This window comes from Cyanistes caeruleus, chromosome 3, assembly GCF_971803275.1.
Source record: "Cyanistes caeruleus chromosome 3, bCyaCae1.hap1.1, whole genome shotgun sequence".
Taxonomy (NCBI): domain Eukaryota; kingdom Metazoa; phylum Chordata; class Aves; order Passeriformes; family Paridae; genus Cyanistes; species Cyanistes caeruleus.
This window is the reverse complement of record NC_141703.1, coordinates 59310682-59324169: the sequence shown is the minus strand read 5'-3', so window position 1 is coordinate 59324169 and position 13488 is coordinate 59310682. Positions and strand designations below refer to the sequence as shown.

The following is a 13488-nucleotide window of genomic DNA, read 5'->3' as shown; positions in this document are numbered from 1 at the left end:
TAGCCTTGTCCCTTCTGTGTAGATTGGTTAAGAAGTTTTCTTGGGATTTGGGGAGTTTTATTTTAAAACTAAGGGCAAAACTTTGAGGAGCCCAAAGCATGGAGCTGACTTCTGCAGATTGTCTACTCTGAAACTGAGGAACAGTTCTCAGTGCACAGGCACAAAGTATTGTCAGCTGAGAGCACATTTGCAGGATCATTTCTCCTTTCTAACTCTGTTTAATTCTATCACTGAAATAAGGACAACGGGTCTATTTTTGGGTTTAAATGTAATTTATTATGTAATTGTTGCTCGGTAAATGAGTTTACGTGGGATACAATAGTACAGAATTTCAACTGTATTTTAAAGTCTGTGTTGCAAATCACTGTCATGTTTCTACTCGTTTAGGATCAGTGCTGTCAAATATTAACAATATACAGGAAATATGTCCTTCTTTTCAGGAAATGCTTGTATCATTGAGTCAGTAAAACTGTTTCAGCTTAAGAGAATCAGATTCAAATACCACTTAGAGACATGCCTAACATTTAAAAAAACAATAAATATTAGTGGTATATTAAGTGTTTGCTTAAATTTGGAAGCGAACAGATTAATTAGCTCTGTGTTAGTCTTCTTTCCATATACAACATGATATAACAGATTGATGAAACATTTGCTATTAAACATTTTTTAAAATATTTTCAGGACATGTATGTTCTGTACAATACAGCAATTTTGGGTCTTGTACAACACTGCACATAATATGTATCTGTATGTTCTTTGTATATTATGGGGGTGTATTCCTTGATAGCTTGGAGGAGAAAAAACAAACAAAAAAAAAGCTTATGAGGATAAACAACATTATTTCATTTTCATCAGCAGAGACCATGTTATTTGGTTTTGAATCCTAAACCACTTTATTTAAAATTTAAATTTATTTAAATTGAAAATATATATGGTATCACCAAACTGATGAAACTTATGATAGTAACCCTATACCTCAAACTGTCCCCTTTTCCTGCCTTGTAACTGGAGACAGGCTAGAAGATGTAGACTGGATTCTTTATTACAATTCAGTTTTGCTGGAAGGAAGAGGCTAATAGGAATGTCACACTTTCAGTTCCCATCATTAGGTCAGTATGCTATTTACTCTGCTTCTTTCTTTGTCCTTCTTGCCACAGGTTAATGGATGATTCTGGTCCCACTCTCCACTAAGTATTCAGTCCATTTATGCTTAGGAAGCTATATGAAAAAGAAATAGAGAATAACAATGTTGGATCTATGACAGCCAGGGATCTTTATTTATTCTCCAGCCAGTTTGGTGATTGATGCAATCACATTTATTGCTCCAGCAGGTATTTTCCAGATCTAAAGCAGAATATTTTCTGTCCTTGTCTTGCTTTGCAGAACCCCAACAGTAATTTTCCAGACATTATTTCCCTCTTGCATTTTTCTGTCATTTTGCTTCTCTTTCTTCCAGATTATTTCACATATTCTGACATAATCCAAGAAAACAACAGATGGCAACTTCATCCAAGTGGGTGTTATCCACCAGGACTGCAAAACAAGAGCTTGTTTTCCAGTAACTTCCTGCCTTTCAGGTTAAAAGTTGCAGAACCTACTGCAGTGCTCTAATGTGGGTCTCGAATGTGGGTTGGATTGTTTTAGGCAGTTAAGTCTGCTGTTTCCAGTAAAATGGGATGGAGCCCTGCCTTCCATCAAAATTTTGAATCCAACTTCACTGACTAGATTTAGATATGGGATTTCTAATGTGCAATGCATGAGTAGCAGTGATAATGCAGTCCAGCAGAAGAAACAGAGGTAGTACAAAGAAAAATAGAATGTTGAGAAGTTATGTAGTTATGTGGGAAACAAAAAACAGTTGTCAGATTAAAAGACTTGGAAGAGAAGCAGTAAGGGGAGGAAGGGAAGAGAGAAGGAACAAAGAAGGAAAGGAAGGAGGGTCAGACAAAGGAGAAAAGTGTTAGAGAAGGAAGAAGAATGGATATAACATATAGGAGATCACGCTGAACTCCTCCTGAGCAAAGTTCCATTTCTTCAAAACTTTAGGGCCTCCAGTTGTGCCAAAAAACCTCAATTAAAATAAATGCACTAAAAATTTCACACAATGAGGCACATTTTTATTGGATTTCTTTGGATAGAAGTGGGACAGTATCTGTGTTTTGTCCTGACAAACAAGTAAGGGAAGTTTTCCTTCTGCTCTTCAACAAAAAATATCCTTTTCATCAGCAAAGAGGGAGGATTGCAAATACTTAGAGCTACATATGGTGATTAGCTATTAAATGGGGAAGTAAGCACAGAAGCATGAGAAAATTTAGCTCAGGTCACAGATGAATTTTCAGCTTTTTTTTTCTTTTACTGGGCCTTCTCAGCCTACAGCTTAACCAGTACAGCAGGCTACAGCTAATATATGTAATAACTGCTACTGAAGAAAGTGGTATGTATTATTAAAAATAGTGTCAGAACACAGGAAAAAATTCTAGGATAAGGGGGAACTAGAATACAGGGCATGTCTATTTTGACAGCTGAAGAGGTTTCAAAAGGCTTACAAAAAAGAGCAATTCAAATTAGACAAAGATGTAAGCAGTTAGTTGGCTTCACCTCACCTGCCTTTGGGTGTCTAAAGAAGCCCATTTAAGCCTGAGTGAGTGAGGCAAAGTTCCCATGGGAAGGAAATAGATGTTTCAAAGTAACAGTTCATCTGAACTGTACCTGCCTTAGATTAAGAGGAACCGTTCTTTCAGGCTGTCTGTTTTTCTTCTCTAAGGTGGACCTTCTGCTGGCTGCTCAAACTTTGGTGACGTTTCTATTTGCTCAGGGTAGAGCAATACTAGGCAACCCAGGATATGCACTGTCACCACAGAAAGCATCAATACCTTGTTGAGATGAGGAAGACTATTGTACTGAGGTCTGTGGTGAGTGAACCCTAGCCAACACCTGAACACCCACACAGCTACTCATTTATCCTCCTCTCACATGAAACAGGGAATAAACAAGCATCTGTGTAGATATTTGCACTTGGCTAAGGTCAATTCACCACATAAAGTGGAACTGAGCAACTTTATGCATTGGTCAGTCTTGACTAAAATCCTCTATTTCACCTACTTGTCAAGAGGACTTTGTATGTTGATCAACCTGTTGAATAAAAAGATTGCTAAATAAATGTTTACGAACCCTGGGAGCTATAAACGCAATCTGAAATACTGCTATCATTAAACATATTTGTCACTACCATTTCTTCCATCAAGAAGCAGAAGGAATCTAAATGATGGCTCTTTGCTGTGGACTTGTTAATAATGACAAATCTTTACAGAACCAAGCAATAGGGTTTGTGAAATACAGATGTCATATTTTTAGTGGCAACTTTTTGCCTGAACTAACATACTTGGCAAGAAATTAAAATTAAATTACACATTCCCTGATACTGACAAGGAAGTAAACAAAGTAAAAATGATGATTTACTTACATACACATGCACAAAAAAAAGTTCGCTATATTTAGTTGTCTAAACACTTTTCCTGTTGGCCCCACTTAATTTCTTTGGTGATTTCAACTGCAATAGTTTGTTCAGTTTGTCTCCCTCTAGTGGATCGTGCCTTTTGTGTGTCAGTAGATACTTTTTTTCAATTTTCAATTTTTCCATCACTGGTACTGTGTGGCTATAATGTTATTATAATAATTGAATAATCTATACACAGCAATTACTCTATTTCATTCCTGATGACTGCATAGTTTAAACTTACATTTGTTCCTTTTGCCCCAGGTATCAGCTGTCTAGGCTACAATTCATGTAAAGTATTCTTCATCCTCTTCTCATTTAAAAAAAATACAATTACTGTATGGCTTTTTGGTCATTCTTCTGTCTTCTAGATGAGTTCAGGGACTGGATCAGTAGAGGCCTATGTAAAGCAGCCTTTTAAATGGTCTAGATTAGGACCTGGTGAAACAAAATAAAGCTAGGTACAGTTAAATCACTTCACAAATATGGAATGCTTTGTCTAAGCAAAGGCCTGTAGCAAGCATGATATTTCAGCAACAAAGATAAATATTCTATTGCTTGATGAATATAAGACAATATGGCCTAGACTAATCTTTCAAAGGATCAATATGTAATTTGGGGAAGAATATATTTAATTATAAACAACACAGAATCTGTCTTGGACTTATTTATATCATCTACATTGTGATCTTAGTGTTTCTGTGGTGGATAAGAGCCCTTCTGTGCTTAACATCTATTAACCACAGCAAAAAGGCTTATTTCCTTTCTCAAAGATCTTACACTACAAAAGATGGAGCAGCCAAAAACTGGACTTGGCAAAGGGAAGGTGGGAATGGAAGAAGCAAATAAGAATTGATAGTTGAACTGTTGCTGAATATTATTTGTATTAGCACAGGCTGTCAAACATCTTTGTGACTGCTGTATTTTATGGGCAAAGAAAAGTTTTCAGGTTTACAAACACAGATATGAAGAAGGAAAATCTCATGACCACCGGTACTACTATGTTTGAACGGGCACAACTCTTCCAGAGCAGAAGTTTCTTCCTGTGAATACATCCAAATTGTACTGTTTATTTTCTTTCCTTTTGTGCTTTGTATGCCAGATAGCACTGATAACAGATAACACTGTTCAAGTAGGACATAAAATAGATTCTGTTGTAATTAAGCAATTAACTGCACAATTAAATCTGAAGTTAGATAAGTGGTGTGAGCTGTACTTCACAACTACTTGTGAAATTACACCCAGGTTTATTTGTTCCCTGTTCACTGGACTCCCACCTTCCCTTCTTCAAATTCCTTCTAATACTTATGGGAATAATAATTAAGAACAACAGCAAAAACCCTCACCTCCAAGTTTCTGTATACTGAGATACTAAGCCACCACACTTTTAATTGGGCCCTTTCCAATTTTTGCCAATTCCCTCAAATGGCAGCAAGCTGATTCATCTTTCACCAGCTTAGAGAGTGGAGAAAGGAGCTCATACCCATTCCCACTCCCCTTGGGAGTCAACTTGGCAAGGGATTTCAGGGGTTGATCTGGATTGAAAAATTGTGTAAGAGGGCATTAGTACCTTGCCTTCCTTACCTACTGTACTCCCTGCTTCCATAGCACACAACACAGTGGTAATTAGATTGTCAGCCACTGTTTGTGTAATAGAAAACACAGCCAAAGCACTCTCAAGTTTTAACAAAAAAAAATCCTCTCTCCCGTGAACTTGTGTAATTCTTCTCCTTGGACCGATTCTGCTAACGCCTACCCACTTGAATAACTGTACTCATTCTTTGAAATCAAAGTATGACTGACTAGTTGCATGCAAACTGGCTTAAGCCCTTAAATTCTGAGCTTTTGAAGACAAAACTGCATTAGACATGCTTTGTGCTGCTCTTGAACTACTTTAGCACACTATGAAGCAAGGAAATAAAAGTAGAAATGGAGGTAAGGTTTTTAAGATGTCCTTAAACTGACCTTCAGAAAGAACAAACAATGAACACTGAGAGAAAATTTTTCAATGAAGAGGAATATTGTCCCAAGTGTAAACAAAAGCTCCACAATCCCATTTAAGCATTCTTAGAACATTAATCCATTTAAGATATTAGGACAGAAAAAGACCATTGCTGAGGACAGCAAGTGAAAGTTGAGATGAGTTGGGTTACTCTGTCCAACTCAGCGACATATAATATTTCAATTCTGAAAATACATTCAGAGGAATTGGAGGTCTTTTCTTATTTAAGAGGCTCCATTGTGGACTTAAAAAGTGCTTATTTTACCATATTGCCACTTGTAAAACACGGGAAAAAAATCCACCTCCTAATGTATGAGCTAACCAAGTACAGGTAGTTTAATCTCTTCATAATTATCATTTTCACATTTCTTTCACTTGTCATAAAATGGAATCTTCCCAGACAGACTGATAAAATTATATAGGTAGCTGCAGTACCTCAAAGAGAACAGGTGAAAGTAACTTTCATACTCATACACACTGAAACTCTGGTTGACCTAAATAGAAAGAGGTTTTTGTATCTCCTGCCTCTTTTTTTGAAGTCTATCCTCCTTTCATGCAGTTAATAACTCTAATTTTCAATTTGAAGTGTGTCATCTGAATGTAATGGAAAAGTAAAACAAAGAGCTGAAACAACAGCCAGATTGTTAAAGGTTTGTCTTTGCCTATTGCGTAAAAGATAATGCTGCTGTATTAAAAACACTAAGAGAATTCTAGTGAAGTTGGAGTTTTCCTGGAGGATCTGTGTCAAACAATCTTGTCCTGAGAAAGTGAAGATTGTACTTCACTTCAGATGTAGACTTTGAGAGATGAATGACAAACTTTCTCAAGGTCTTTTCTTTTAGAAAGAAAATCCTATCATGGCCTCATGACAGCTGGCTTGGCTTTTTTTTTTTTTTTTAATTTCTTACAAAATTTTTAGGCCATTCTTAAAAACAGAATTAATCAATTTTCAGTTTAAAATTCCCAGAAAGAAAGTAATCTCATTCATTCTAATTTATATTAAACACAAGAGATTATATTAATACTACTCTGTGGGATTTCAAATCTCAGACCAGGTCATTTAGAGCTATTTTAAATCTGTATTTTCTTACATGTATAGCCTGTGAAGGTTTTCATTCTGTGCTCATGTAATGCTAATGCAGTCATGACATGCAGGCCACAATTCCTCTTCCCACAGATGACAGCATGGAAGGCACAATTTCATGTATTTTATTTACATTGACAAGGTCGAGGAGTCAGGCTGCTGACTGTGAACTCTCCTGTTAGATGGACCCAGAACATATGCCAGCAGGGAATTCACTGGCAGCTCCCTCAAGCAAGGACTTGGGATATTAATGTCTAAATGGAACAGCTGGGTGCTCACCTCAGCTTTCCTTCTGGAATAAATATTTCACTGTGTGCTGCTCTGCCCTGTGACCACCCAGATGTGTTTACAATTTTACATAAAAGTAATGCCTACAGAGAGGTCAAAGGCTCAGGAATGAGGCAATAAGTATTTTCATCTTTTGGGAACATGTAAACTCCATAAAAGGCCTCAGGCTCTACTGCACTAATGTTGTAAGTTTTGCAGCTAGAGTATGGTAAAGCTGTATTCATTAACAGCAAACATGAGCTTGTGAGATTGCCTCACAGTTTATTGAAACTTAACCTTTGTGATACATTGAATTAACCTGCGCTTCACAGGGATGACACTGAATTATGGGGGAGCAACATTATTCCTGTCTTCAGGAAATCTGGCATTTTCTTAATGATTTTGGGTCAATGGCATATGCCACCAATGACACTTTGGAGGTTATTCTGTGCAATCCTCTGTAGACAGCATAAGGCAGTCTATGGAGACAATCATTAGGAAAAGCCAAGTTGTTTATAACTTAAGGAAAAAGGAAACCTACCATTTCAACATGAAAAGGGAGAATCATTGATCAGATTTTGCTTAGCTCTTAATGTATTAACAACTCTACTAATCGTTGTGGCTGCCTTTGAGCTGTGGGCTGCATCTGGAAAAGTTTTAGAATATAGGCAGATAAGACTGGGAGGGAACCAGTGTATTTTACCCAGATATTATTCCATTATACTGTCCATTCTGCTAACCAGCTTTGTGCACAGTTGCATAACACTCCAGCTATAAAGTCAAACACTAAATACAAACCTGTGAAGTTTATTTGGCAGATATCTTACACCAGTGTTGAGGTGGGTGAAGAAGATACCAGATTTGTTTTAGAGGATCACGACAGCCATGAAGGACACAGGAAGGACACCAGTGCCAGTGAACATATGTCTAATGCAAGAGCAGATTAATCAAGTAAAACACAAGCAAGTTGATACCCTACATTGATTATTAATGTGTATCAGAAATAGTGGGGCCAGCAGGACCAGGGCAGTGATTGTCCCTTGTGCCTGGCACTGGTGAGGCTGCACCTTGAATCCTGTGTTCAGCTTTGGGTATCTTACTACAAGAAAGACATTGAGGTGCTGTAGCATGTCCAGAGAAGGCAACAAAGCTGGCGGAGGGTCTGGAGCACGTCTTGTGAGGAGCAGCACGTCTTGTGAGGAATATGGAGGTCTTCAGCCCAGAGAAAAGGCTGCTCAGGAGAGAGCTAATTGCTTTCTACAACTGCCTGAGAGGAGGCCATAGCCAGGTAGGGGTTGGACTCTTCTCCCAAGTAACCAGTGATAGGACAAGAGGAAATAGCCTCAAGTTGTGCCAGAGGAGGTTTAGTTTGAATATTAGAAAAAAATTCTTCCCAAAAGCGCTGACAAGCCTTGGAACAAGCTGTCCAGGGACACAGAGGTATTCAAAAGACACGTAGGTGTGGTGTTTAGGGACATGGTTTAACACTGGATTTGCCAGTGTTGGAGTAAAACAAACACAATCTACAGGTCTTTTCCAACCTAAATTAGTCTATAATTCGAAAACACACATCCTTGAGTTCCTCAGATTATAATAGTCACTATCCAGGTACTGTCCTCTTTGGGAGGTGAGACAGCAACAGGATCTTCAATGTGTGGATTTTCTTGCTCACTTTTCTTGAAGGGGTCATTGTCCTGAAGTGTTAACACTATGCTAGGTAGTCCCTAAATCCACTAGCTCATACATGATCATTGTCAATGCATGCTAGGCTTTATCAATCTACGAATATCTGCGAAGCCAAAGAAATCCCAGTGTCTGGTCATCTTACTAATTCGCTATGAAAATTTTGTATCAATAGCAACAACAACAATATAGTTATATTTCACACATATTGTGATATATCAACAGTATTATCATATTTCATGTAACAATACCATTTTGGTATTTAATTCCTGAACATTTGACTTCATGCAGTTCTGAAATCACTAAACTGCTATATTAGTTTATTGTAACTTTTTTTTTCTAGAGTTAAAAGAAATAATAATTACAGAAATCAAATAAAACAACCCTCCTGCCTCAAAGTCCAAGTAATGCATTATCAGAAGAGCAGAGACGCCCCTACCACTTAGACAAACATCATGAGTGAATGAGTTCTACATATTTTCAGTGGATTTCATAACTATTTTTGTCAGTAGAAGAAAACTGAGGATTCCAGTGGTGCTCAGATGTAGAACACAGTGGTCATGGTCCTTTCAACCTCTGTCTTAACCTCATCCCTCGTTACTATTGAAAAACACCTGAAAGATGATAAAGTCATTGGTCACAGCCAGCATAGCTTCTTCATTACAGGAAAGTCCATTTATCAGACCTAATTTCCTTTTATAACAAGGTAATTCACCAGATTGATCAAGAGAAGCCTGTTGATGTAATCAAGAAGGTACATCAGAGTGTCTTTGCCACTCTGTCTTTGCCATTCTCTCTGGCCATGAAGGAAAAATAAGAGGGGGTAGCCTGGCTCAACCAGTGCAGTCTTCTTTTAGATCATCCTTCACATAAACAGAATATGTTGACCTACCTGTTAAACTATTATATATTTCCCCAGTTTTCAGAAGCTCGTGATTCACACGTACAAAAAGTGTCATCAAAAAGCATATTTCTGAAACCAGAATGACAGTCTTAGCAGAACTCTACTCCTTGATCTAAACCTCATGTTTGGTGAAGTATCTACTTTTAGAACTGTTTTCATGTGAGTAAAACTAGATGCAGATTTATCAAGCAGGACAAAGATTTTAATCTTTATTCTCCCCTCCACTCTCCAGTAACACCAGGGAAAGCAGTATGCATTTTCTTCATGTGATGTGGCTGCCCAGCCATGCAGCCTTCCCAGTTGCATAGGGCGTATGGCTGCTCCTGAATAAAACTTTGTCTTTTCTTTTTTTGAAAAGTGACTTAGCTATTTTTACCCAAGTTTTCAAAAGAAGCATTCTGCCTGCAGCAGAAATCCAGCATGAGAAATTTCTACTCAAACTGTTAAAGAATGGTAGGGTAACTACTGAAAACAGATGGAGTTTGGCATAAGAAATTGCAGATGCCATCATTCATGGCCTTTATACTCTCTAAGCATTCAAACTGCAACACATACTCAAATGTTCACTACCACTCATTTCTCATTTCTATTAACTTCTGTGTTCCTTAAAAAAAAAAAAATAAATACAGGCTTTTTGGTTGTAATACTGATCTTCAAGAAATGTACTTCCAAGTAGCTAGGGGCTATTAGGTCAACCTTCCACTCAGCAGCTAGGTGTCAAGAACCTCCCTACCTCAATGTCATTATTTCTTACAAAAATCAATGATGACTTTATGCTTACTCACGGTTTTTGTTCAGTGTAACAGTGCAAACAGCACAGAGAAACTCAGAGACAGAGGGGTATGAACTGACACCAAGAAAGCTAATGGATTGGATTTTAATAGAGACGGTTTTAATGTCTTGAAGGAAGTTGCCATACAAACAGATAGCAAAAATACTTAAATCCTTAACTAAAAAGGTAGTAATTATATATTCTGGAGTGAGAAATCTATCATAAACACCATTTGTAGAATGAATTATAGCACTGACTCTTGCTTATAAGAGTATAAGGAAAGAGGTGGATATTCTAATAACCATTACATTTAGAGAAAGGCATAATGAATGAAAGTCAGTTTAGCAAAAACTAGGAGATAAGACACTTTACATTAGAACCTCCACATCTTATTGGTGGATCCATTTCTTCCTTAATATCAACTTGTATTAAACTAGGGGACAAATTTAGGATTCAAGCCAACAAAGAAGCAGCTGTGCATTTCCATTTTTATCTGATTTATATTGTTACAAATCAATTTCATATAAGAGAAGCACCTTCTGGTATATCAAAGATTACTAATAGTGAATAATATTGGCTCCATGGAAATAATAGTTATATTTGTTCAAAATTTGTTCACAACAGAAGTCTGGCACTCTCTACATCTGCTATCTAAAGAAAGACATCAGTGGTTACAGCTAATTTGGGAGAACAACTCTAAGTTTTAATCCAAGGAAACTAATTCTGCCTAACTGAAAAGAAATTATACAGAAGTATCCTCTTCAATGGAAAATCAGTGGTAAGCAAGGCCTGCCTCAATGGCTTGACTTTCTCTGTTAGTATCACCAGATGGAACCCACACCACTAGGGAGTTCTCTGAATTCTAAGAGACTTCCCTTTTTTGTTTCTTCATATTCTCTGGACATAGTTTCCAAGGAGTTTAATGTTAGACCTGTGCTCTAAACAAAGCTTTAACAGTAAATGAAGACTGAATTACTCCTATTACTGCAGTCCAGCCATAAAATTCAGGCCTCAGTGCATTCAGTGGGAGATTTCCTATGAAGCTCAGATGAAGCTAGGATTTCATCTCAGCTTCTCTGTTCTTGTGTAGTAGAACTGACTACAACTAGGCAGAGGTGATGCATTGTTCTTTACAGTCTGCACCTGTGTCTAATTTAGTCTTGCAGCTAGAGCTACACAGCAAAATACTTGACAGCTACTAGAGAGAATAGTCTAGAAACTGTCAACTCAGAGGGATGCTTTTAGAGCTCTCACTCTGGAGTAAGTCCTTTTCTGTTTAATCAAAGAAAAAGTATTTTTGTTAAGAAACTTGACATTCTAAATAAGAGTGCTGTTAAGTCAGGGAATAAAAATATGAAATTGCTGTTTGTTACTGGTGCTGTAAATCTTGCTGAAAGCCTTCACAAACGCACCAGATGCAGACTGCTAAATCCTTCCACTTCATGACAGCACCAAACCACTGACGAAATCACGCATTCCACAGAGAGGATTGAGCAAGTACCAGATATGTAAAGCCTGTATGCAACAGTTACAATTAGCAAGTGAGGTGGATGCCATACTCCAGCAATAAATTACTATTGTACAGCCAGATAGAATTTCACACGTATACAAGAAAAAGCTTGATTCTATACATTCACACAATTACATTAAATTTTGAGTGCTGTCAGGACTGAGTGTATAGCCTAAAAACAACATTCAAGTTGTGAATCTAAGTGTTTGTGTGTACATGTATATGTGCAACAAAATTACCATCTGCATAATTATGCACAGAGATAACAATGTTTCCATTATATCTTTCACAGCAACAGTTTGAAAATCAGTAAGTATAGTTTTCTCTTGCTGCAGATGGAAAGCTGGAGGCTGAACTCCAGGCTGAATTTGAAGTTGTGTAAAAGTTGATTAATTCAGAATTTTAAGACAATGCTTTAAAAAGCAAAACATTTTATAGATACGTGACTCAGAAAGGGCTGAAATTTAAAGCATTTCGCTTGACAGGTGCATGTATATACACACACAGAGAGGTAAAAGGAGGCTTTGTACATTCACAGTGTGAAATTACTGTGAAAACATCGTGAATCTGTACAAAACTGAAATGTCTCCTTATTTTCAGCATAGCATAAACCTATTCAGCATTCAGGTGATGCACTGAATCATTTGCATATCTGTTGCTATTTATTCTTTTTTAAATAGCTATGACAAAGAGGAAAGATGTAGTCTTCTAATTTAATATCCCAGATTGCTGAGATATATTCATAAGCCACTCCACTGTTATTTTGCCTCACTGGCCTTCTACTCTGTTCCAGCAGACCTTCTTGTTACTTCGCCTATCTTTAGCCTCCAGCATTTGTGATCTCCAGCTTACAAGAAATTAGGGCAATATCCATAAAAGGATGTTTCAATTTAGTTTATCCTGCCTTAGACCCAGAAAACAGGTTCACAGACCTATATTAGGTACTAAGAATAGAAATTATACCTAACCAATACCCTAGCCAACAGGAAATGCTGAAGATGGTGAAATTTCACCTCTCGTGTTTAATGCCCCTAACGCTGAGCTACAGAAACATCTAGGACGAGACCAACATTCCTAGTTCGTAGTATCTTATGGGGATTTAGAAGTCTAGGTTGTCTATGTTTAAACTGATGCTTAGCTCCCACTTTAATGACTTTCCTTTGGGATAATTGCTCAGAGCTGGAAACATGCAGGAAATGGGAGGTTTACGGGAGCGAAAACCTCCCGGCTGAGACAGCCAAAACCTGAAGTACAGCTGATACAGGTGGTGGCTTCAGCTTTGTGGAAGCTTCTACTTCCACAAAGGTCCCTCTTTCTACTGGTGCCGAGATCCAAGTCTCAACTGGATTTTCCTTGGAAGTAGGCTTAGTTATCGTGAAAGCTTCGGCCTTCCACAAATTATTCTAAAACTTATTCCTGAGCTTTCACATAAATCCAAGAGCATTACTTTTAGCTGGAATAGGCCGGTTTTGAAGTCTATTTCTGCAACGTGACCTTTTACAAAAATCTCACATCTAAGCCAAACGTCACTCCGGAGTAACTCAAATTCCTCCTGAAGTACGACATGCCTGAATCCCGAGAAGGCAGGCGAGGGGCGGCCCTGGGGCCGGAGGGCCCGTGAGCTCAGCGGCGGTGGAGAGATCTGAGGTAGGAAATACCTTCGCCGCACGAATCCACCTCAGCCACCGCTGCCCCGCCTGGCTCTGCGGGCTGTTTCAAACGTTCCCCTCATATAAAAAGAGAACTCGCTGTCCTCGCAGCTGACCGGCA

General features: G+C 38.0%; 1 protein-coding gene and 1 long non-coding RNA gene across 2 annotated transcripts in view; one reads left to right on the top strand and one right to left on the bottom strand.

Moving 5' to 3' along the window:
* Positions 1-253: 253 nt before the first annotated feature.
* LOC111934690 (uncharacterized) lies at positions 254-13443 on the bottom strand. The gene is made up of 3 exons (XR_002867405.2): positions 13377-13443; positions 3741-3934; positions 254-1218 (listed from the first exon to the last, which is right to left on the bottom strand). It is a non-coding gene; the product is annotated as an uncharacterized LOC111934690 (long non-coding RNA).
* The window catches only part of VWA8 (von Willebrand factor A domain containing 8), a 180513-nt gene continuing 180297 nt past the window's right edge, over positions 13273-13488 (top strand). The window contains exon 1 of the mRNA XM_086881203.1: positions 13273-13365. The gene's annotated coding sequence lies outside the window, so the exon portion shown is untranslated. The remainder of the gene's footprint in view (positions 13366-13488) is intronic.